General features: G+C 39.5%; 1 pseudogene; it reads right to left on the bottom strand.

Moving 5' to 3' along the window:
• Positions 1-252: 252 nt before the first annotated feature.
• On the bottom strand, positions 253-26,245 carry LOC109063891 (annotated as a pseudogene).
• Between the last annotated feature and the right edge of the window lie 1,036 nt (positions 26,246-27,281).

Genomic DNA, 27,281 nt, shown 5'->3' with positions numbered 1-27,281 from the left:
TTGTATTACAGATATAAAGAAAACTACACAGAATATCTTAAAATTATCATAAACTTTTTTCACAAATGTAAATTTACAGCCAATCACAATCCACCGGACTTCTAGAAGCTGGAGCATTTAAAGCCACAGATAACAAATGCACGAGCTCAAAATAAACAGGTGCAGACGCTAATATAGTTATTTTTCTTTTTTGTATAATCCCAGATTTGTTTTCAAGGAGAGTTACAAAAAATAAATAAAATACACAATAGCTCATCATGTTGTTTTAATTCTGTTATTTCAGTCAAGAACATCACCAGAACATACGGTGTGGTTCTTTTTTAATATTCAATTCCAGCGCTTTAAAATAAATCAATTCCAAACTGCACTTGTATTTACAGAATCTTAGAGCTAACATGCCATCTTTTAGCACAGAGCCCAATATGCTCCAATAAAAACAGTCATCCACAACATTTTGATAAAAAAAAAAGTATTAAAAATATTCACAATACAAAAATACACAATATTTACAAGGGTACACAGTTCTGAGCAACACTTTGGCAGTGCACAGGTTTATAGACTTTTCCTTGCTGCAATATTTTCAAGGCACAATAGCCAGAGTGTTAGCCAGCATCTGAATGGCACGAAGAGGATCCACGATGTCCTTTAATTTGTCACGCCGTAGAACCCAGTCGGGAGCAAACCTGAGGGAAATCAGAAGGTTGATGGTATCAGTGTCTTCCCTACAACACGGACTATGGAAAATGTTTATATATATATATATATAGTAGATAATTGCATACCTGGCCATAGGTTTTGATTTTCGAGGGGTGGCTTGGAGGAGGAAGCTTCCATTGAGAGAGGTGTTCATTTTCTGCTTGACTTTGTTTCTCTCAGCGTCCATCTTGCACTTTCGAAGCGTAAGTCGGCAGATGCTGCGAATGCGATCCGAAACCTTTGGAAGTTTTCGAAGCTCCTGTTTGAACAGAACATTTAAATTTTAATTGCTTTTGTTTTATTGAAATTTTTAAATTTTTAATGGTTGTGTGGATGTGTTGATGTATTGATAGAACCCACCATTGCTCTCCTTTCATCCTGGACTAAGAGGACCAAGAGAAAACAAGCCTTGGTAAAGATGCTGCCACCTTTTTCTGCAACCTTATCTCCAGCCTTCTCCCGGTAGATCTGCAGAAGATCCAGGAGGGTTTCTACAGAGTTGTCTACATCATAAACGGCATCAATGGTTCTGTTGTACTGGAAAATATATTGAAAAAAGCAAAAATCAGCAATGTTAAATGCAATTAATTAATCAGCATATTAAGTGATTTCATACAAATTTGTAACTAAAACAACTAATTCCTTAATTATGAGCCAACATACCTTTGATAAGTTGAGAAGAACTTGGATGGATAATGTGATGATCTCCATTGAAGGCACACTTCTGTTGCAGCTCCTTATCAGAGTGAAGATGGTGTGTGTTGCTCCACTTTCAACAAGACGTTCACAGCACTCTGGAGAAAGTCTTGTAGCAGTTTCTTTAACCATGACAAAAAGATAACATTAGCTATCATTTTATGAATCAGCCAGCCTCCAAACTTTAAAAACAAGGTCTTACCCAAATGTTTCAAGGCTGCAAGAATGTACGCATAATTCTGAAGTCCAAGCAGGTAGCTTAGTGCTGTTGTAGTCTTATTACACAGCTTGTCCTCTTCCTTCACCCTTCGATTTACTTCCCTGAGACGGCGCCTCATGGAAATGACTTTGCTTGTGTCATGATGTTTTCTTGAACGATGACCCCTCCAGAGTGCCTTAAAACAATAAATCACGTTATAAAAATTCTAATTAATAGTTGTTGCCCAACACCTACATAAACACTTCTGTCGTCTAAAGAAACCAAGTGATACTGGTTTTGAAAAACTGGTAAATAGTGAGTAAAATATATGTATATGTAAATGTATAAGCATTTAATATGTCTGTTGTTGTTTTTTTAAACAAGTCCATTTAAGACATCATACCTGTGCTTTTATTATTCCAGTTTGTAGCCTCTCCTTGCGGCGTCTCAGAAGGAGCTTCCTAACTGCATGCTGGATAGTAGCAGCAGCTTTGTTGCGATGATGTAACCAAGTTCTCACTGCCCTCTGGGTCTTGATGATGTCTTCTCGGTCTTTAAGGTATCTCTTCCTTTGCAGCTTTGCGCTAAAACATTGCTAGAAAAGTGGGGCAGATAAAGAGAGAGAAATGCACACTGAATGTTTTCACAAAAGCCCTGAACTCTGTTATCTGCACCAAGATATCCCCATTTATTTATCACCCAAAGTATCTCAATGCAGTGTTAACAGATAAAAAAGTACACCTTTTTATTTACATACACAACCACTACAACAATACAAAGCTGGCTCAAAATCTGCGACCTTCAAAAACATGTAATTCCTTCTCTGCAATTAAGAAATGATTTTATTTTGGTGATTAAATGTACCTGGATGTATAGGACCGAAGAGATCTTCCTCTTGGCGGATATAAGTATCCAGTGTGCTCGCACAGCTCTCTGAATCCTTATTGCGCAGAGATGATGGTAAACAGCAGCTGTGAAACGGTGGCGTCTTGCAGCACAAGCCATTTCTTTTACCTATAAAGGGAACAGGTTAACACACATTTATTAACTTTTAGCATATTCAGCCCCATCAGTTGACTCAAGAATCATGGATGGGCATTCAGTAACCTACTCCAACTAGTTGGTTGCTGAGCGATTACTTAAAGGGGTCATCGGATGCGACATGCACTTTTACAAGTAGTTTGGAACTGATATGTGTGTTGGCAGTGTGTTGTGTAAACAACCACCCTATAATGATGAAGATCCACCCAATCTCGTTAAATAATTTTCCCCTTTCTCAAATCGAGCAAATCTCAGATGTATGGCATTGTGACATCATACATAGAGGTTGTCATTTTACTCCTGACATCTGAGCAGCTGAAGTTGCAGTGGATTACATTTGTTTCTGAAGAGAATGCTCCCCCCGATACTACCTAAATGTGTCTACCTTCGCGTGAATCATTCGTTATCCAGCTTCACCTCCAGAAAGAGTGTGAAAAGTTTTTTTATTGAATCTTTGCAAATCGTCTTTCCTAATAATGTGATAATTAGCAAGTTTAATGATGAATGCAGCTAAAGTTTACCATCTCTCAGAGAGCGGCTCGAAAGAGAGGGGGGGGGGGTCAGCAGGAGCTCATTTGCATTTAAAGCGACATGCAATAAAACGGCTTGCTGAAGACAGAGCTGTTTTTGACAGGTTAAAAACGGTGTTGTTTTAATTTGTTTGTTTGTTTATTAAGTTTTTTTACGCCATGTTACGCGCATCATGGCTATTTACATGGGCAAAAAAAAAAAGTTCAGTATCTTCCATAAGATTTGCATTATATAAAACATTTCAACTTAACATAAGATAGAAAAATCTAAAATACATTTAGGTGGCACATTTTTCAAATATTCCATGCAAGCATGTTACTGAATAAAAGCGTTTTCTAGCAGCATCATAAAAAATTACAATTCAACAAAATATGCTTAATAGTCAAAGGAACTTTACATGAAAGACATAAAGGAGGGACTTCGCCTATCTTGATTTAAAATTATAGAAGCTACTTCTTTTTATACTAGGGTTTATTTCTTACAGCTTATTATTTTTATTTCCATCCCATTCTTTCGGTGTTGTTTTAAACTACCATTGAGAAATATTAAACTGTGTTACAGACTTTTCACTAAGACCCTAAAGAATCATATAAACTTGTGGAAAATGGGCATCCGATGACCCCTTTAAATGATTAGTTCACTTCCAGAAGTAAAATTGTCATCATTTACTCACCTTGTTCCAAATCTGTATGAGTTTCTTTGTTCCGTTGAACACAAAAGATATTTTGAAAAATGTTGGTATCCAAACAGTTGATGAGCACCATTGACTTCCATTGTATTTTTTTCCTTTCTTACTATGGAAGTCAATGGTGCTGATCAACTGTTCAAATAACAATATCTTTGTTTGTGTTTAACAGAAGATAAAAACTCATACAGATTTGGAACAAGTGGAGGGTGAATAAATGATGACATGATTTTTTTATTCTGGAAGTGAACTTATCCTTTAAATGGCCAATTACTTGCGCAAGTCAATAACAACATTACTCAGAGATAAAAAGGAAGCTTGCCTGTTGTCTCGCAAGCCAACCACGCCACAAAGCCTGAAGATAGACAGCGGCATTGTGTCGTTGTCTTAGATTTTCTTCTTTAATTCTGGCCAGCTGTAAAAATCGGAAATGGCGCTGTAGAATTATGGCAGCATTTCTCTGTTGGCAATATCGACGTCTTTGGCTAAAACCTCTGAAAGCTGACTGTATCTTCACAGCAGCTCTTATTTGCTGTGAAAAAGAATAGACTGAAAGCTTAGTGATGATTTCAAAAGTTGCTAAACAACATTCATGTCAAAATACATTTGTGAAAAAAAGGATTGTTTCTATAGCTGCTTCAGCAGTTCTTTGTGAATAATAACATTGTTTATATAGCTTCAGCAGTTCTTTGTAAGTCAAAGCAAAAGTTTTGTATGTAGCATAACACAATCGACCCAATTATTTGAAAAATCAGCCAAGACCTAACAGACCAAAATAAATACTTGGCAATACAAGCAAAATTACACAGGATAATGTCATCAGTTTCTGTATAAATCAATGGGACTTTGATAACAGTTTCCCTGAAATGTTTTTATCTGCAAATAACAAACTTTAGTTAGACAGTGTGTATTTAGAGAGCAATGTCATCACTGCACAAAGTCTATTTTGCAAAAAAATAAAATAAAAGCAAAGTTCACCAACATTTAAAAAGTGCACTCAATCTTTTTTTTTTTTTCTTATAAAAAAAGTGTCACGTCACGATCACTTAACCAGTCAGATATCACTAACTATATCTCAGTAATTTCCTATTATTATTCAAAACTTTCACTCATGGAATATGCCAGGGTTCCTCAAATCTTACCCTGGAGGTCCAATGCGCTGCAGAGTTTAGCTCCAACCCTGATCAACTTCACCTACCTGTGATTTTCTAATGATCCCAAAGACACTGATTAGCATGCTCAGGTGTGTTTGATCAGGGTTAGAGCTAAACTCTGCAGGAAAGTGGATCTCGAGGTCCAGATTTGAGGATCCCTGGAATATGCTAATGTTAGTTGACAGCACATTTCTACAACAGCAATAGTAAACTTTGCTTTAGTGTAATGCTGCTTCCACACAGCTAGGTGTCAGTATAAGTTAAACACGACTGCTGCTTAAAGACAGAATAATATTAGCAATTCCTTTATAATAAATATTGATTCCCACAAAAAGAATGAGTACCTTTTGAATGGAATCTCTCACTCTTTGACCTCTCCACAACGCCTGGATGTGTAGAACAGACTTTCTAAACCTCAGGAAGTCAGCATGCTGTTTTCTGGCGATTAGGGTTTCCCTCCATCTCTGCTGAATGACTCGGACACTGTGCTGGACTGCTAGAAATCTTGGAGTGGAAGACAAATGGGTCATGTGTTGTGACTGCATGTGACAATTTAAAAAGCAGAAGAGAATAATAAAATATCCTTTATTTGTTACCTTGAACGTTGGCGTCTTGCTTGAATACACCGACTAACGGTTGCAATAGCAGCTTGTTTTTAAAATGTAGTTTCGTCTAGCTATGCGTCCTCGGAACCAGGCCTGAATTTTCTGGGCCAGCTTGTGCTCGCACAGCATGTTGTCTTGTTTGATAAGCTCGAAATGCTGTCTGAGGTAGTACAAAGATAGATAAAACATGAATGTAAATTATATATACACACTTAAATCCAAAAATCTAAAATAGGATCTTCAGAAACCCAAGTGTATATTACAATAAACAGAAACAGAAGCAAGATTTTTTGCAGTAACAGGTGCTAGAGATTCACAGAATTTTTTTTTAAAGAGATTCACAGAAAAAAATAAGAAAATTTTTAGTTTAATTTTATGTTTTTAGATGATTTTTTGTGTTGAAGAAGCTGTGTTTTGTATTTGTGGAAGATGTGCGTGATGTTTTGTTTTGTTTGTGTGTAAGCTCTGTAATGCTTTTGAGATGGCGAAACCTGCGTCTTTCAATCATCCCCCGATAATGTGCCTGTTTGAGGGTAAAAAAAAAAAAAAAAAAGTTTTGCCTTTCCAGTTAAACCTCCTACTTAGGGCTGCATGATTAATCGAATGCGATTGTCATGCACATTTTGTTAGTGAAGCCGGTCCTGTAATCAGCAGTAAATCATCATCACGTGCTTTCAGATGGAGCAGCATTTACTACACGGAGCCATAGTTCACTGACAAGTTACGCAAAAAAAAAAATAAATAAATGAAAAAAATTGCTGACGTTTTTATTGCACAATTATGAAGTCGTTTGCGATAATGACTTAATAACATCAGTCGAGTGTTTGAAATAAATCCTTCTGTGAGATGATGTGGCTTCTTACACAGAATAAGGCACACAACATATTTCATAGTATTCTAAGCAGTGATAAAAGGCATAGCATTATAAATATACTTTATTTTAAAGGTGCTGTATGTAGGATTGACACAGAGTGGTTGAACTATGTATTGCAGCCCAAATTTTAAATATTGGAGAAGGTTTTTTTTCATCCGGCCTCTCCTCCTCAGACTTGATGCAAACGCAGGTTGCCAGACTGATGACACAAACAGGAACGAGTGCACTTGATAAATGAAATGCGCTGTGTTTTCCGCCAACTGGCGAAACCGGGATGCCAAAATACAATTGGGTAAACTGGCAGTGGGCGGGTTTCACAAACAAAAACCGATATTACGGCCCGGAATGCACATTTTCAAAGGAGAATAACTAACTGTATCATTATTTTTCAGATAAACAAGTATGCAAACATATTATGGTATTATGCTTTAGTAGAGTCAAAATTTTACAGCACCTTTACTGAAAATTATAATAATAAGAACTCAGGTAAACCATATATTGTCGTAGTCCTGTTTATTAATCACACTGAATCTTCTGTTTATTCAGCTGCAGCATTTCCTGGGTTTCTTCTGCGAGGCGTATTTGGAGTTTCAGGGTGAGAGCGCCCTCTGGCCTTCGGATGGAGATTTACTACTGATCACAGAACCGTGCTTCACTGAAAGATACGCTTGACAATCGCAGCTTCTGTCGAATCGCAATTGTGATTCCATTTCGATTAATCGTGCACCCCTACTCCTACTCCCTTCTGTTGAATTTCAGGATAAAACAAATGACAAAACAGAATACAAGTATAGTGAATTGCATACCTGAATTGTGATGGCACTTGCACGCAATCTCTGGAATCTTCTGTACTCAATGTGTCCACGCACTCTGGCCTGAAGGATTTTTATGTTCTGTAGTGTCTTTAGATAACTGCTCCTCTGCTCCACTGTTGCCCTATGAGCTCTGTAATGCTTTTGGAGAGTAACAGTTGCAGCCTGCAACCTGCGGTATCTTCTCCGGTCCACAAACATTCTGTAATGAGCTTGCAACTTCAGGATACTTGAGCGGAGCAACATGTAGCGCTTGCGTTGTACATGCATGCGCATAACAGACTGAATCTTGATTGCAGCCCGCCTTCTTTTTGCAAGCCTCCTCACTAGCATTCCACGCAATGCAGATTGTAAGGTTAGAGTAGCTTGCTTAAGAGCAACAAAATCATTTTGATCTTTTTGGACCAGTTTACATGATCTGTACCATTTTTGGATGAGTGTTGCGCTTGCTTGCATCCTGGCATGCTGAACTCTGGCGCAATGGCCTCTGTACACAGACTGAATCGTGATTGCTGCAGCCTTTTCTTTCAAGAAAACGCTGTCGTTGGACAGCCATCCTTAGGTAGGACTGGATGGTTCTTGCGGCCTTGGTCCGTCTGGCCAGTTCTCTCCCCTTCATCCCTCTGAAAGACTTCTGCAGGCATACAGCGGCATTTCTTACCTGCTGGTATCTACACATCTGCTCGTCTCGAAGTTTCAGGGGTCTAAATCTCTGCTGGAGAACCCTGGCTGCCCAGCGCTGTCTCTTAAATGTTGACCTCTGCTGGTACATCCGGAAAGTAGCCTGTATGATGATGGATGCTTCTTGCTTTTCTGCCAATTGTCTCCTTAGGGAGTGTCCTCTAAAAGCTGCTTGAATGACAATGGCTGACTTTCTTAATTGTAGATAGTTCTCACGAACTGCTCTAGCCTGGGTGTATGACCTGTAATGGTTCTGGATAATGATAGCAGACAACCTCATGGCCTGGTACTTAACCATCTCTTTGTGTCTCCTAAAACAAGACTGAATCAAGACAGCTGCTTGACGCTGTTCGTAGTAGTTTCCTCCTAACTTTAAGACCTCTATAACATGCCTGAACAACAAGTGCACTTTGGCACATTTCAAGAAAATGCTTTCTCTGCTGTTTCGCTACATTTGTGGCACGGTACCGTTGCTGAATGACAATGGGCAGCGTATTTCATGGCACTAAATACCGTTTACAAGCCCTATAAGCTCTGAAAGTTGCCTGAACGGTGGTGGCAGCCTGATGCATTTGCTTCAAAGTCTGTCTGGACTTCATGCCACGATAGGCTGCTTGCAGAATCGTGGCAGCACTCTTCTGTTCCTGCAGTGCTGCCATCTCTCGTTTCATCATTTTGTTTGCTCTGAAACGCTGCTGAACAGTGCAGACTGCCCTGCGAAGTCGCTGGAAGCGCAACTTGAGGATATGTTTTCTCTCACATGGGACTGAATGATTGTTGCAGCTTCATGCTCTCTTCGGATCTGTCGTCGCGCCGGACCTGCATTCCTCTGAAAGTTGCCTGGATTGCAACAGCAGCTCGGCGTTTAGCAAAATAATCTCTCCGATCGCGCCTTGCTGCCAAAATGGATCGATAGTGTCGTTGACAGAATTCAACAGCAGCTCTGATGGACAAAAAGCACTTTCTTTGCTTGTAGGCAAGGTACTTCTGTTGAATGACTGTGGCTGCAAAATTCATTCTAGCAATGTCACGGCGTGTACGGTTTCCTCTGTAAATTGCCTGAATTGCAATTGCACTACACCGTAGCTTCAAAAAGTTCTCTCTCGCCTCTTTTCTCAGTAGATGGCACCTGTATTTCCTCTGTATGACCAATGCAGCCAGTTTCATAGCTTGGAATGGCACACGAGTTTTGTACATTTTGTACATTGCCTGAATCACAGTGGCCGCTTTATGCTTTCTATCAATCTCTTTCCTTACCCTCATCCCTCGGTACATAGACTGCAAAGTGATGGCAGCTGCTCTCAAGGAGCAAAACCTTTTACATTGTTGCCTTGCACTTACAATTGCTCTATACTGTTGCTGAATACGAATGGTGGCATTTCTGAGAGCAAGGTAATCACGGCGTTGCTTGTATGCTCTATATGTCTCCTGGATCATTTTTGCAGATTTGTGCCATTCTGCAATCTGCTTTCTCACCATCATTCCACGGAAAGCTGACTGGATACATATGGCAGCTGTTTTTATGGCTGCATATCTCTTCATGACAGTATTTTTAGTCATAATTGCCCTGAATCTCTGCTGTAAAATGGATGCGGCCCACTGTTGTCTTTTGGTACTTCTTGAGTTGGGAATGTCCACGGAAATGTGCCTGAATCACTGTTGCAGCTTGGTGAGATTTTCTTAAGTTGCTGCGAACTCTCATTCCCTTGAATGCTGACTGAATAACTACAGCGGCATTTTTTGTTTGCAAGTAAGTAGCTTGCATGCATTTGCCAACTCTGTAGACTCTGTATTGCTGCTGTATGATGATAGCTGCACACTTTGAAGCAAGAAAGGCAATGCGTACCTTATGCATTCGGAATTGAGCTTGAATGATAGTAGCGGCTTGATGCTCTCGTCTCAGATTTTGCCTCACTTTGGAACCTCGATATATGGCTTTTAGAGTTATAGTTGCCTGCCTCAAATGGACGTAATGGCTTCTTTCCAGCCGTCCAAGTGCTAAAGCCAGATGGTGTTGCTGAATGACAATAGCAGCACGTTTTAGAGCTAAAAACCTCTGACGGCAGCTATGTGCTCTTATCACAGACTGAATCAAAGTTGCAGCTTTGTTTTTCTTCTGCAGTTCCTCGTCTTGCTCTCTTGCCACGGTAAGCACTCTGTAGCACAATGGGTCGCTCTTTTAATTTCAGTGTATTCTGCGTACACCCTCCGTCCATCTCTGAAGGCTCTGTATCTTCTTTGAATGACTACGGCAGCCTGTCTCATTTCCAAAAACCGTGTATGTGCTGCATATCTACGGTAGTTTGACTGAATGGTTCTGGCAAATCTGTGGAGTTGACTGATCTTCTTCCTCTCAGCTCGTCCTCGCCAAATTGCTTGAATTGTCGCTGAAGCGAGTTTGAGAGCCATATACTCTTGTCGTAATTTGTCTTCCAAGTACTTTTGCTCTGTATCTCTGCTGCAGAAAAATGGCCGATCTTTTTAAACGTAAATAGTGCCTTTGAGCCATAAACCGCCTGAAAGCAGTTTGAATCAGAAGTGCAGCTTGGAGGCGCTGAGCCACAGATCGTCGGACCCTCCAGCCACGGAAAGCTGCTTGCAAAACAAGAACTGCCGATTTAATCTTGAAGTATCTCTTCTCTTCTGCTTTCCTTAGCATGCATGCTTGAAACCACCTCTGAATCGCGACTGCATTTTGCTTCATTTTAGATACGTGTTTTCTGACGAGGCAGGCCCTGAATGCACTCTGAATGACGATTGAAGCATCATGCCTTTTTTTTAAAGTCCGGAACTTGCATCTTTGAAGGTGACCTCTAAACCATGCTTGAACACAAACTGCTTTGCTTTTCATATCCAGATATTGGGTTTTTACAAAGCTGCATTCTGTACCATGCCTGAATTCGCAAGGCTGCAGCATTTCTTTCCAGCAATTTTCTTTGCATGCCACTTCCGGAAAGCTGCTTGGATTACAGAGGCAGCTTGGTTTTTCTTTAGGAGACTTTGAATCCTCCAAGCTTTGTATGTTTTCTATGGGAGGACAAGAAAATTCTAATTAAGATTAGCCATCTAGAGATATATCTTTAATTGACCTATTAATTGTCTAACTACTGAAACATTACAATTTTATTAGGTACAGCAGTACAGGATGAGCTGTATTACATATCGTCTTAATCCTGAATATACCTGAATTACAGTTGCAGCTGCATTTTGAAGAGCAAACTGTTTCTCTCTTTTTTCAGCACTCTCAATTTTTCCCGTGCAACGTATCCTCTGCAGAATGTTTGGATCATGAGGGCTGCCTTATTCTGTCGGATCATTCTCTTCTCAAGATGAACTTCCGCACAAGGGCTTGAATTTTAGTGGCAGCCAGGTTCCTTTGCTATGCATGCAGAGCATATTCAATATAAGACAAAAAATCTAAGCACAGCAAGGTTCCAAGCAGCTTAAAAGTAGAAAAACTCTACCGTTACCTGAATAAGCTCAATGTTCTTCTGTAGCTTGTATCTACGCCATGCACCCTGGATGACCCGGGCTGCTCTTGTTTCATTGCGGAGATCCAAAAGACGGGCACAGAGGAAGGAGAGGTAGCATGTAACAACCTGGGTTTAAAAAAAAGTCACTTTATCAATACGCATTAAATATACATTAATAGGAAAAGTATTTCTACACAACCTCTTGAGTTTTTTTTTTATTAATTTTTTTTTACAAGTATGTTTTGCTGCCAAAATGTGGAAGGGGATTACAATTTATTTTTACCTTTTCATTTGGGATAGTGTTGGACATATCCTCTGGATTTATCATAGCAGGCACTCCTCCAAGATAGGACACAGCAGTGTTCACCAACTGAAAGTTACTTCTTTCTCTTTCTCAAGGAGCTCTTTGAAGTCCACTGAAGGGGATTCTGAGCCCAAGGCAAAAAAAGCAAACCGTTCTGAGACATTTACAATGTTAATTGCATAAATTACCACACTATTATAGGAATGCTTAATCTTAAAAAATAAATTAATTAATTAATCAGTGCCGTCAAACGATTAATCGCATCCCCCAAAAAAAGTTTTTGTTAACATAATATATATGTGTGTACTTTGTATAGTTATTATGTATATATAAATACACACACATGCATGTATTTATTTCAGAAAAATATGTTATGTTTATATATTAAATATATTTATATATAATATAAATTATATGAATATAAATATACACATGTAAATATTTTCAAAATAAATATACACAGTATACACACATATTATCTAAACAAAAACTTTATTTTAGACGCGATTAATCATTTGACAGCACTAAAATAAATAAAAAGTCATTTATTCCAAGTACCAGTTTGTATTGTGGGCGAATTTTCAAAAGAGCAGTCCGAGTCAGTCGAGGAGTTATTGAGCTCCACTCTGCCACGATGGCCACATTCAGTGGTCTGCGTTGTTCTCTGCTGAATCTCTTCTGCAGGGAGATGACCAGGATGGTAATGATGAATGAGGTAGCACAGGATACGACCATCTGAGAATGACACCCGTGAAATTTTCAGCCTGGAAAAATAATGGAGAGATTTGTTAGGAGAAGGATCCTATGTAGGATACCTTATTTGAAAATAAAGTGTATTATCAACTCTCCGCAGAGTGAATAAACAAGCAAACTATTTCTTTAATGTGACTCACCTTTAGGTTGTAGAACTCACAAACAGCATTGACCCAGTCCATGAGCAGTGTCACTTTCTGGCTGGGATGTTCAAATGCTTGTCTTGACTTCATCCTTGTCACTGCAACCCCACTGTTAGCCATGACTGAGGCCAGCTTCTGTTTAGTCCTCCATGTTTTCCTGAGGAAACTGTATTTCCTCTTTGAGCTGATTCTCATCAAGTAGCACTTCCACCTATGAAAATATTTCAAATACATCAGAATGTAAGGTCAATGTTTAAAAGGTCACGCATGCAATATTGGAAGATAAAAATTAGCAACAATCAAACTAATTATCCAAAAAAGGGGACTGGAGGATACATTATTCAGCCCTGGTTGATACCTGGAAGGCAAATATGATCTTCCACAGAAGGTTTAGGGTTTTTTTCCCTGTGTCCATCCACAATGTCGCTGGAGTCAATGTTCGCTCCTTCAAGATAATAGATGCAAAATCAGAATTCAGTTTTTTTTTTTTTCCCCCCAGATATAAAGGCACTGCTAGTTATTACGATCATGAACTCACCATGCTCATCTCTAAGGTCAACACCTTTGTTTGTTCAGAACCTGTAGTGCAACTCAACAATTGTGCACTTTCTGCAAGCGGCTAAGAGCAGGTATCCGCAGATTTCTAGACAAAGTCCAGTCCAGAGTGAAGAGCTCCATGACCCGTCTGAAGATGAATATAGAAACATTGAATAAAGATGTATATAATGGGTTTTGGAGGGCTTTTTAAACGTCAAATCTAAATATTGGCTTGGGTAACAACCTAGCGATGATATTTCATTATGACGCATGAACAATAGACATGCAAAAAAATTCAAACATACACCAACGAATGCCACATCTCAAATCAACAGCAAGATTCTTCACAGCAAAGTTGAACTCATCCAGAGGAGTCTGAACATGGGATACAGCTAGGCCCAAGTGGCTGAGGTGCCGTGACAAAAATGGCCTTCACCGCTGAGGAAGTCCCGAGAAAACGCCAGTAGCAGATCTTTGCTTGACTATAGGGAAGGAAATACAGAAAGAAAGGTGCACTATTGTGAAATTCCTTATTGTGTTTTAAATGCCTTTTTCTGGTTAATATTTATATACATAGATGCACACACCTTAAATTCAGCATCCATGCAGAACAAACAGGATCATGTTCGATCAGTCTGGACTCTTTGGCTTTATCCAGAAAGCAGACCCGCAGGATAAGTTTCCTTCTTTAGAGTGACGCACGGAGAGCGCCTCCTCGTGGCCTGATGAGTGAAAGTGAAAAAATTAAGAACCTGTTTGTAGCAGACACACTGTTTGCAAAAGTAAGAAGAAGAAATAATAGTAATAATAAACACTATGAAAAAAGAAAAAAAAAATCTAATTCCTTACCATCTCTGACAAATTGAAGCACTTTAGGGTGTCTGAACTCAGCGGCTAAGTCGGGGTTCCACAGGAGACGTCCAAGAATAAACATGGCCAGTCCCATGACATCACTGTTACTTTCAAGTGATATTGAGCTCTCCATAGATTGTCTGAAAAAAGGAATGGGTAAGAGATATGTCATACATGAAATCATAAATGTAATGTAATGTAATAGTTTCAGCAACAAATGAGCATTATGCTTGTCACAAAGAACAATTAATACCTCAAGTCCGATTCGCAGCCAAAGTGGATTGTATGATATCAGCCAGTTCAGAACTTTCTGACGCTCACCTGAGAAATAAACAATAAAAAGATGCACCGTAGAGACTTTGCTGAAAAAACTGCCCATTTAAACAAGGTACTTAGCAATATTTTGTATTATTAAGAGTGGTTTTAGTAGTTTGATTGTTTTTTTAAATGGACCTATAATTCAGAATCAGGACGGACAGATTAAATTGATAAACAACTGACACTTAATGACATTTGTAATGTATAAAAGATTTCTTTTCATTCATCATGAATCCTAAAAAACAGCCCCATCATGGTTTCACAGAAATATTAGCTTATTGGTAATAAAAGATGGTTTCTTAGCAACTAAATCAGAATATTAGAAAGATTTCTGAAGGATCATCTGGAGTAAATGATGCTGAAAAATTCAAGCGCTGAATCACAGAATAAATGACAGTTTTAAATAATTAAAATACAATATTTAAATTATAATACTATTTCACAAAAACAGTGTTTTACTGTAAATTTTGATCAAATAAACGCAGCCTTGCTGAGATATAAGACACTTCTCAAAAACATTACCACAAAGTGTATAAAGAGATTTCCGTGTTCATACAAGCATAATTTCACAAATGACAACCATATATCGTATTGCATGATGCATCGGGGCATACCTATTGTCCTTCCAGGAGATGTCGGTCCTTCGCACAAGGAGTCTCTTGCTTTCTCTTCCAAGCTCCAGTCTCTGGATGGCCTTTATCATGGTGTCTGACGTAAAAAGCTTGCAAGGCCGACCTCGCCGAAGAGGCGGGTTTAGCCGTGACGGGCTGTGTAGGTACTAAAAGACTCTCTTCTTTGTTGGTGCTTTGGGTATATTGAATTGGTCGTTCCCAATAGTTAATGATAAGGCATTCACTAGAAGACACAATAAACTGACGAAAGATGTTATAGAGAATGCTGCCTGAAATAAGCAAAAAGATTAAAAAATTCTGCCAGTTTTTTTAATACAAGGGGGAAAACAAAAGCACCTACCTTCGGTAACTTCAGTAGCAAACTTCTAAAATCATCAGGAGTGAGAGTTAAATTAAATTCCACCAGGTCGCAGCCCGCTCTTGTTTCTCAGATCCAGCGATCATCATAAAACATGTTCTTTGCAGCAAATGGCAGAGGAGTGCCTTGGTATGGCTGTCAAGATTGTACAATATAAAGCAAGTTATGCCATTTAACAATTACAACAAAAGAAACGTGAGTAACGAAAGTAGCTATAAAGAAACATACCAGTTCTGTGATTGCTTTATAAAGGTCAGTTTGGCCTGCGCTACAGCCACGATCCTTGCAGGCTGTCGAACTCGGAGCTGCTCAGTGACTTCACAGAACCGGCCATTTATATGAGGGAAATACATTTAAATGGTCTCCTTTGTCTACTAACTTGTAGTACACGTTATTCAAAGCTTATTTTAAGACATTGCCATTCTCCAAAAGAGGGAAACACAATGTATTCTTACCTTTCTGAGTAGTTTTTGGGAGAGGATTCTCTTTGGTGGGGTTTTGTGAATACTTTTGAGCTTGGTGGAGCTTTAGGAAGAAAAGAAAAGGAAGAAAAAAATCAAAAAAAAAAAAAAGAGGGAAAAAATTGTAAGTCTTGCGGAGACTGTAAACTGGTCCTGATAAAGAACCTGATTGCACTTGTCAATGACGTTACCAGCTGCCCAACTCAAGCCCACTTGCACGGATGCTAAATCATGACATGCTAGAAATAAACACATAATTGTGCGCACGAGCTTACTTATTCGTTCCCTCAATGTACTAAAACATGCACACGATTACTATTCTCGTTCCCTCGCTTTGCTAACTTAATTCAACACACACTTACCCAATCGAGGGAAACTAATTAGCAAATCGTTGCGCAGAATTTTTTTTCACATCTGCGCCGAATTTTTAAATAGAACGAATAAAATTAAATTGTGTGCACGATTTACTTAATTGTTCCCGCGGATGTACAAAAACGTGCCACACGATTATATATTCACTTCCCTCGGCTTGCTAATCCTTTCACACACAATTTACCAATCCATCTCTCTCGATTTATCAATTGTGTGCAACGATTTAGCTAAATCAAGGGAACTAATTAGCAAGATCGTGCGAGCAATTATAAATCGAGAGGGAGAAAAAGATAAATAAAGTGTGCGCCAACACTTTTCTAATGCGTTCCCTCGATGTACTTAAACGTGCACACGATACTATTTTGTTCCTTCGCTTTGCGGTATTCATTCCCTCGCTTTGCTAATGGTCATTCACACACATATTTACCAAATAGAGGGAACTAATTCGTAAACTGTGGGTCGCAATTATAAATGAGGGAATGAAATGTAAACATTGTGCACACGATTTAGCCAAACAATTTTTTTGCATGCACATGGCATGTGCAGGGCTCTTTAAGTTCTAAACCGTTACAATGTCCAAATCTTGGACATTAAAGTTGAGATATTTTGGACCAAATCTCTCAATAATATATACCAGGTGTAGCGATAATGCATACTAGATTTTTAGATGACATTGACACATATTCATGGCTTGGTCTCTCTGTCGCATGTGCCGGACACGGCATCTTTTTTGCTCGGACGTTGTCTTGTCTTCCGACGCCCTCTCAAAAAACTCATCACTTTTTTCTCTTTTTACTCTGCACAGGTGTCCTTTTTGCCTTGCATCAGGAAACACTGGTCCGGATAAAGACCTGGTTGCACTTTGTCAAAAGACGTTCCCAGCTTGCCAACCCAGACCACTTGACGGACTGTTACTATAACCAGTGGTCAAAACTTGAGAGGTCGTATGGGAGATATAGAGGATAAAAGCTGTTCAGGGAGGGGGATAACTTTGAGGTTGGCTTTCTTTTGTAATCTGTACTGAAGTTACATCACATTTGGACTCTAGTGCCACATCTGGACTTGAATCTGAGCTGATGACAGGTAAAGCACCGTCAGGAGAACTTCTTGTGTTGGACTCCTGCATTACTAGCTTCTGAGAGCTCCAAGGTCTTCTCCAAGAGCCTGCGCCTGGAAAGTTTTCTTTCATGCGCGAAGCCTGACTCTCAACAGAGGCTCTAGTTTGCCTTTGGTCACCGTAGTAGAATTCACAGGAAACTTTCAGACCATCAGGAACAAGGGGCATCATCCACTTTACTCAACTTAATACTGTATGTGCTAAAAGGTAACGTTTCTGAACCTACATGCATCATGATTTGATTGATTCAACGCCTCATGACTTTGGTTGGGTTTCCGCCACACAGAAAGTCAACCCGGGTAAGTGGCCTTCTAACTGTAGTGGAAATGATCGCTGCCGCTTCTGGAATGATCTTTCTTGATCCGCTTTTTTCAGACTCAAGAGAATCAGAAAATCAAAGCTTGAGTAAGCATTAGGGAGGACTCACCGCGATGCATAGATCTGATCCTATAACATCCAGAGCCTTTTACAGACAAAGACAGTTTCTCTGGTCGACTTTGATCTTGTGCAAATTGTCCAATCACGGGAAGTGGACTCTGAAAGTATGAAGACAATGGATTTCAAACCTTCTGGGTGTTGGTAGGAGAGAGTGTTTATTCAAACCTTGAGATTTCTTTTTGCACCTGCTTTACGGAAAAGGAATATCATTGTTACCAGGTGTATACAAAATCTCTTGCTGGTACTAAGACCACCACTGGTGAGTGCCTCCCGGTAAATGCACATTCAAACTTTCTGTCACAAAAATGTGCTTTGACATCTCAGGAGGAGGATGGTGCATTCTGCCCTGATGGCATTGGACCCATAGGCAGACCGCTCTGGTTTAATGGCTTACAACGGTTGGATGTTCTATCTTTTCTGTATTAAGTGACTGGCGTGAGACATGAAATGTCTTATGTGCAGCCTTTATCGCATTGAAGACAGGATGTGGAGAGGCTCTGGAAGATTGATATCTTGCCATATCAGAGCAGTAAGCTGGCTATGCGATCAAGCAGGATAGAGAAGCCCTGGAGCTGTTGGCCAAGACTCATCGAAAGTGCAAGTTGGAAACATTCTCAGATATGCAATCTACCAAGTTACGTAAGCTGGATGTCCCCTCTAGAGCTTCTATCAAAGTCAGCTCTACCTAACTCTCCGGAGTCTTGAAAGACGCTTGGGTCGGACTCTTTACGAGCCCAGAGCACAGTGCAGTAGCGATCACAAGTTAGTGGAAGGTGGAGCAGCCGGCAAAGTTGACCTCATGAGACTCCTCTGCTACAGATGAGGCGGCTGACCTGAAGAATCCCCTTGTCTGCAGAGGACTATCGGCAAGCAGAGTTGACAGGTTTTCCGTAGGAAGTCAATCAGGAGAGTGCTTTGCCAGAGGAGTTAAGTGCGTCTCCAAAGCTGGAAAGATAGTATGTCGGAGGAGTCAGCTTCTTACACCCTTTCCCCAGAGCTAGACCCGGTCAAGAGAGTGATGATAATGCAGTAGGAGGAGACTCCGGCGTAGAGAGTGGTTGGACCCCGCGCTCAAACATCCAATCATCTTGGACCCTTCATATTGGACAACTAAGCTGCTTATCCAAGATTATGATGCACGCCTGTGTCACCCAGGACCAGAGCGGTCTTAGAAATATACGGCGGCCACTTCTGGATCCTCGAGGTAGAGAGGCGATTAAGAGGGTTCAACACCAATGTCAAGAGTGCAGGAGATGGAAATCCAAGCCATCAATCCCGAAGATGGCTGATTTACCAGTAGCCCGCTTACAGTTATACAAGCCAGCGTTCTACTCGACTGGAGTAGATTGTTTTGGACCGTTCCAAGTCAAACTGGGAGGCGTTCCAGAAAAGAGATGGGGTATCATTTATAAGTGCCTCACCACCCGAAAGAGCAGTGCACTTGGACCTCATACACGGGATGGATGCCGACTCCTTTCTGATGAGTCTCAGAAGATTCATTGCCCGCCCGAGGGACTCCAGCGAGCTCTACTCAGACCAGAGTGCAATTTTAGAGGAGGTGAGAAGGAGCTCAGTGAATGCTTCCACAGTATGTCCTCAGATCTCCGACAACTTCTTGCCAAACAGAAGATTGATTTCGCTTCAATCCTCCTGCCGCGACTGCATTTTGGGGTGCGTGGGGAGCGGAAATCAAGTCTGTCAAGACAGCATTGTACCACGGTCATTGGAGTTCAGCCAACCTCTGAAGAGGTACTGCACACAGTTCTACTTGAAGTTGAGGCTATCTTAAATTGAAGCACACTGGGATACACCCCATCTGATGTTGTTGACTTAGATGCCATAACCCCAAATGTTCTCCTCATGGGCGCAAGGCGGGATGGGGCACTGCCTCAAGTAGTGTATCCAAGGAGTGAAGGTCTGAGCAGACGGAGATGGCGACAGTGCCAAGTTATAGTGGATCACTTCTGGGCCAAGGTTCATTCGGAGTTATTTGCCCACCTTGCAGCACAGGCAGAAGTGGCATGGAGCCCCAGAAGGATCTGACAGTGGGCTCAGTAGTTCTGTTGATAGACCCACAGTTCCCCAGAGCACTCTGGCCCATTGGTAGAGTGGTTGCAGTACATGGCAGTGCAGATGGTCACGTGGGTCGGGCAGAATATCCAAGTCAAGGATAAGGTTTATACTAGGCCCGTTGCCCGGCTGATTGCTCTTCCCACAACTCTCTTCCCCGAGTTTGATGTGCGATGCACTCCAGTGGCCAAAGATTCAACTTAGCCTTTTGTGGGGGAACAAATTGCACACAATTTGGGGGGGCTGCCAGCAAAAGGCGATAAAGAGAGTGATATTGCTGCTACATTGAATCTGTTGAGGACTTTGATTTTGAAATACGCCATCATCACGATGCGTGTAATGCGGTGTACGATCCGCAGACGCCAGTATGAAGCAGTTGACAGTCTGTGTCTGTGTCACTTAGCGATCGGTCTCTCTGCACAACGGGTGCCAGAGACGCTTCATTATCATTTATCAGCCTCAGCTTGACTGTATTTTTGTGCCGTGTGCGTCCTGTAGGAGTGAGTAGCGATCGCTTATACTGTTGTTTAGTTTATAGTTGTTTGTTAGTTGTGACACAGTTATTGAACGAGATGTGCTGCGTCTGCTGTATCTATGATTGCAGTTAGAGTTACAATGTTAATACCTTTATTATCGCCTTCATGTAGACAACAGTGAATGTGTTGTTATATTCAGTGTTTCTACTATTGTATTACAGCCTGAGGGGAGCAGCCTATAATGTATGTCAGTTATGTTAATTTATTACGTTAATTGCTGATGTTAGATTCTTGTTCTTTGTGTTTGCAGATAAACCACACGCATTCACAAATTTGTACACATATGTCCTGCACATATCTACAAGCATACAATCAAGCTCTCATTCGTTGATAATCATCCAGTCTGTCGTGAGTCAAACCAACTGCATGAGAAAGATTGCACAGCAGATAGCCTGTACATTTGATTCCCTCTGGAAGGATATAACTCACACCTGATTCAGCCTCACCATCTCGATGTGTACAGAGACGGAACAGAGCTAAGAATATTCATCTCATCTGATTATTATAAGCAGCCTGTTGACTGAACACAATACCCAACCTCTCATTGTGACCGAAAGCTCATATTTCAGGATCCTGACATTTAACCACTATCTGCAGTTTATGTAAAGGCTGTTCTTCCTTCACTACTGTTGGGTTATCATACTTTATGATGATTAAAGTTATGGAAACTGATACTCCGGCTTGTGTGTGCCTCGACCGCACACACCTGGTTCACTACTATACCTTACTAGCTGTAGTAATTCAGATAGCTCTTCGCTACACACACCTGGTTCACTACTATACCTTACTAGCTGTAGTAATTCAGATAGCTCTTCGTAATTAATTCACAAACAACTTACCAAATCGAGGAAACTAATTAGGCAAATCGTATGCAGAATTTATAAATCGAACGAATAAATAAATAAATTGTGTGCACGATTTACTAATTCTTCTCCTCGATGTACTAAAACGCGTACACGATTATTATTTCATTCCCCTCGCTTTGCATCTCATTCACACACACCTTACCAATCCGTTCTCTCGATTTATAAATTGTGTGCACGATTTAGCAAATCAAGGGAACTAATTAGCAAATCGTGGTGAGCAACTTATAAATCGAGGGAAAAAAATAAATAAATTGTGCGCACAATTTTCTAATTCGTTCCCTCGATGTACTAAAAACGCGCACCGCGATTACTATTTCATTCCCTCGCTTTGCTAATTCATTCCCTCGCTTTGCTAATTAATTCACACACAACTTACTACAAATCGAGGGAACTAATTAGTAAATCGTAAGCGCATAATTTATAAATTGAGGGAATGAAATAGTAAATTGTGCACACGATTTAGCCAACATTTTTTTTGCTGCATGGCATGCAGGGCTCCGTAAGTTCTAAATTCGTACAATGTCCAAATTCTTGGACATTAAAGTTGAGATATTTTGGACCAAATCTCTCAAATAATATATACCAGTGTGTATTTGATAATGCATACTAGATTTTTAGAACGACATTGACAATGAGTACACTTGACTTACCTATAGCTTTGTGTTGCTGTCCAGATGTGGACCTTGGAAGTGAACGCGTTCTTTCATGGCTTGGTCTCTCTGTCGCATGTGCGAGAGCACGGCACTTTTGTGCTCGGACGTTTGTCTTGTCTTCTGACTGACCCCTCAAAAACTCATCACTTTTTCTCTTTTTACTCTGCACAGATGTCCTGCTTTGCACAGGAAACTGGTCCTGATAAAGACCTGGTTGCACTTTGTCAAAGACGTTACCAGCTGCCAACTCCAGACCACTTGACGGACTGCTACTAACCATGGTCAAAACTTGAGGTCGTATGGGAGATATAGAGGACAAAAGCTGTTCAGGGAGGGGATAACTTTGAGGTTGGCTTCTCTTTTGTAATCTGCATTGTCTGCACACAGAACATTTGGACTCTAGTGCCACATCTGGACTTGAATCTGAGCTGATGACAGGTAAAGCACTGTCAGGAGAACTTTTGTTGGATTCTGCATTACTAGCTTCTGAGAGCTCCAAGGTCTTCTCCAAGAGCCTGCGCCTGGAAGTTTTCTTTTTACGCAAGCCTGGACTCTCAACAGAGGCTTCTAGTTTGCCTTTGGTCACTGTGGTAGAATTACAGGAAACTTCTTGGGACCATCAGGAACAAGGGCATCATCCACTTTACTCAACTTGGTCACTGTGGCGGTGCTAAAAGGTAACACTTTGAGCCTACATGCATCATGATTTGATTCAATGCCTATGACTTTGTTGGGTTTCACACAGAAAGTCAACCGCGGGTGAGCCGCCTTCAACTGGTGGTGAAATGACTGCTGCCAGCTTCTGAATGATCTTTCTGGATCCGCTTTTTTCAGACTCAAAGAGAATCAGAAAATCAAAGCTTGAGCAAGCATTAGGGAGGACTCACCGCGTGCGACAGATCTGATCCTATAACATCCAAGCGCCTTTTACAGACAAAGACGGTTTCTCTGGCTCTCGACTTTGATCTTGCGCAAATTGTCCAATCACGGGAAGTGGACTCTGAAAGTATGAAGACAATGGATTTCCAAACCTCTCTCTCTGGGGTGCTGGCAGGGAGAGAGTGTTTTATTCAAAACCCTTTGAGATTTCTTTGCACTCTGCTTTACATTTGAAAAAAGGCATATCCTTGTTACCAGGTGTATACAAAAATCTCTCTGCTGGTACTAAGACGACCACTGGTGAGTTCTTTTGCAAATGCACATCTTCAAACTTTTCTGTCACAAAAACAGGCTTTGACATCTCAGGAGTGGAGGATGGTGCATTCATCCTAATGGCATTGGACCCATAGGCAGGCCGTTCCTGGTTTAATGGCGACAACGGGTTGGATGTTCTATCTTTTCTGTATTGCGACTGCCGTGAGACATGAAATGTCTTATGTGCAGCCTTTATCGGCATTGAAGACACTTTCTTCTCTTTTGAGGGGTGCCGGGACACCCTTCTTGGAGTTAATTGAATCCCATAAGGTTTTCTGCAAATCAAGAATTTGTAAGCACTCAACATTATACTAAAACATATAGGGTAAGCATACCTATTAAGCTTGGTTTTATTTGAGTGCTATGATTATAAATATTATACTAAAACATATAGAGTAAGCATACCTATTAAGCTCACGTACCCATTAAGCACACTACCATAAATATATATATATATATATATATATATATATATATATATATATATATATATATATATATCATACCTATTGATCTGATTTTAAATATTTAGATGTGTTATTTTTCTTGGTTTATTTTATAATTGATTAAATATATGTTTATATTGTTAATGTGTTATTGTGTTTTTTTTCTTGACCAATTGATGCGATTGTTACTAAAACTGTCTGGCAGAAATTTTGAAAGATGTCTGAAAACTTTCACCTTAAGCCTATATTTTGGATCAGTTTCACTACTTACTGCTAAATTAAGAGATTAAGGTTTAAACTTTTGCATACTATAATGTGAAATATAGGCCTAATTAGAGTTAGATCCAAAAGATTTTTAAAACAAAAGGCATAATACACTTACTGACTAGTCACAAGGAAACCTGGGCATCGTACACTAAATGACTGAGGATCACACACTATCAGACTTTAAATTCCTTCCAATCAGAACAAACTCATGCAGAAATCTGCACACTGTTGCTAGGAGACTCCTGACAAATGAAAACAATGTGTTCTAAAATCGTCTGAAATATCAAACATGTTTGATCTCCTCTGACTGGATGGAATCAAGGTCTGAAGCTAAAAAAAATCGAAGTCTGTGACTATCATACACTACGCATTTTTCTATTAAATCTGTCAACTCAAATCTGCAGACTGGCTCTGACCTTTACCAACTGCCTTCAACTTCTACTGACTGTAAATCGGTGGAAATTTGGAGCTTTAAGAGAATATAATTAAGTTCACATCCATTTAATAAGAGGCTTCATAATGAGGCCAGTATCTGTGTTCATCCCAATGAATGAAATGTTTTATAGGTTTGTTTGTTTATTTATTGACTCTGTACCTTCAAATAAAATTGTTGTTATAAATAATTTTTTTAATAAAACATGATGTGGGGTTATTGGGAACAGGGCTTACAGGGTACAAAAATTTACCCATTAAGCACAGCCAGAATTTTTCCATCTAATGATATACATCTTAATTGAAATGCTTTTATCATTTAAAACAAAATTAAATATTATTGTGTGAGAGATAAATATTTTATTTTAACACAACTTGTACTGAAACCAGTATCTTGTGCATTAAAAATGTCTCTGTGTAGATTTTGGTGAGCTTAATAGGTAAGTTTACACCATTCTCTGCGTAAATGTAAAAAAATAAAACATCCCGAGGAAGAGAGAGAGATTACCTTTTTCTTCTTTTTCGCCTCTGCTTTCCCAAGCAAAATCGCCTGGTGTTTGACAATTCCATTCGCAACAAAGCTGAGGAGTTCTCGAACCCCGCCTTCTTCCACTGGTGTCCAAGTGACAGTTAAAATAACGCTGCCTTCAGGCTAAAAAATAGAGAATGCACTTTTAATTAACTTTCCCTCGAGCCATTCCAAACTTACGACTTACTTTATTCAGCGCAGCTCAAAAACGTACAACTTTCTTCAGTAAAGCTCAAAATGAGATATTTAGCAGAATGTTCATGCAGCTCGACTTTTCCATATTATTAAAGTGAACAGGGACTGTCTGAGCTGTCAAGCTTCAAAAATGACAAAAAGCATCATAAAAGAAGCCCATTCAACTCATGCACAATACTCAGCACAAGTTAACCTCTTTGCATATACTCAAATATAGTGTGTCAAGAAGCGTCCCATCTGGTTTGACATCAACTAACATTACTACCGCTCAATGTCTTTGCCTCTCATGTGTTTTGTAATCAATAACAAGGCACTAATTTTGAAACATGCTCATATTTAGACAGCACAAAGCTACGTTGAAGGGGATTTCCAGTGAATAATGACTTAGTAAATAATAATTAAATTTAAGACAAAAACAATCATATTGTTTCAGCAGACTCATATTTAATGTGACGGAGTCATATAGAGTAGGGTTATGATATTGTTCTTGAGTTTAAGAGCTTGACATCTTCAGTCACGTGACATGAACACACTCCCAAACATCTCCTGTGTGTTCCACAGAATTAAAAAATAATAATAATTAAACAGATATGGGTCAATTAATAACAATTTTCATTTCTTGCTGAGTTATTTCTATATTGCAAAATAGCTTTGTGCATGTGTACATTCTGTACGTTAAGCCCTATTCAGTGTAGCTTATATACACTAATGAACATGTCTCATTCCCATAGCATAGTAAAATAGTCATTTTACTTAAACATGAATGCAATATGCACCCTTTTTTAAAATAGTTAACAGGTTTTCTTTCGCTTTGTTTAACGCAAGCTGGAAAGCATCACTAAGTTTAGAAACACAACTTCTTGTTTATACGCTTTTTACTTGTATTGTAAAAAGACGTCTGATCAACTGGAGTGAAAAGCCTTTGGATGCTGCAATTTTATCCATTCAATGACTGTCGTCGTTGCATCTTCGGTGGGATTTTCGATTCGTAAAGACAAAGATTTTGAGGATCCCAACTTGATCGTCCCAAATGACACGAAAGGAGAAGTGGAGAACTGCAGTAAACTCAGTACAGGTATTGAAGTGTTGTTCTCCTTGCCGGGTTTATCGCGATTACAGTGAGAATCAAATGTTGGACTAAATTCCAAACATTCCGCTTTCGCGACTTTAAACGACATGTTTTTAACTCATCTAAATGAACGACTCTTCAGAACATCCACATGTTAGTGATGCTGAGCTACAATACCGTTTAAAACCAGAGTGCGTTTTCGAGCGTTTGAATTTGAGTCTAGACCAGGCGGCCAATCAGCTCGTTGCAGCTGACAGAATTGTCCAATCACTGGAAAGAAAAGCAAACGCAAACCAATCAAAGTTCTAGGATTCCTTTAAAAATCTGTAGACACGCCCATAAAGCAGGAAGCTGCTTCACGCACGTTGAAAAGTTGTTCAGACACGGCTGCTGTGTTGCAGTTATTGCATTATGTAATTTGGAGAGTAAAAAGACGTCAGCCTGTGTAGTTTGTCCACAACACACGTTTACAAAATAAAATAGAACAGCAACTTTGCTATTTGAGTCAGGTCTGTTTACAGTTAGTTTAAAAAAAAAAAAATTAGCTGCAAATAAAGGAAAGTGATTAATATTATTGTTATGACTTTTATTATAGTAATTGCCTATTATTATTATTTAGGAAATTATGATTTCTTATATTTAACCTTATAAAAATGCATATGTATGTTATATTTCTTTGCTTTTTAGAAGTAGACTATGTAGAATTGCAAGATTAATTATTATTATCATGATTATTATAGGAATTTCCTATTTATTATGTTCTTGTTTTTGTTCTGCTTTAAATTATAGTCCAAAATGGACAAAAAGAATCTATATTTTTCTGTTTTAATGAATTAATTTGTATTTTAGTCCTCATTTAAAGAAAAAACAAGCATACAAATTGAGGGGAAAGAAAGAATATACAAAAAACATAATAATAGAGAATTGTGTGGAGAATTATTACAAACCACAGAAGGAAAAAAAGACAGATTCACCAAGTGCACAAGGTTCATGGCATATGAGCTAAATGTTTAAACTCTAACCAGAAGGCACTGCACATTCTTACCCAAGAATCCTGGCAGATGGCATGGTCTATTTTGCATTAAATAAGAGCTTTTTGAGTGAAGTCATTAGACTGGAGTGGATGGAAGGCCATGATTGCAAGAGGGTGAAAAGTACTGTGAGCTGCATTTTGTCTGCTGTTCCTTATTTAATATCCAATGTTATCATCCACTGCTAATTATTATTCAGACAGCATGCTTGATGGCCCCTTCTCTGTTCAAGTCTTCACCAATCCCCAGTGGCCTCTCTTT

The sequence above is a fragment of the Cyprinus carpio genome, chromosome A22 (genome assembly GCF_018340385.1).
Source record: "Cyprinus carpio isolate SPL01 chromosome A22, ASM1834038v1, whole genome shotgun sequence".
In the NCBI taxonomy this organism is placed as follows: Eukaryota; Metazoa; Chordata; class Actinopteri; order Cypriniformes; family Cyprinidae; genus Cyprinus; species Cyprinus carpio.
This window is presented reverse-complemented; position numbering and strand designations above follow the sequence as displayed.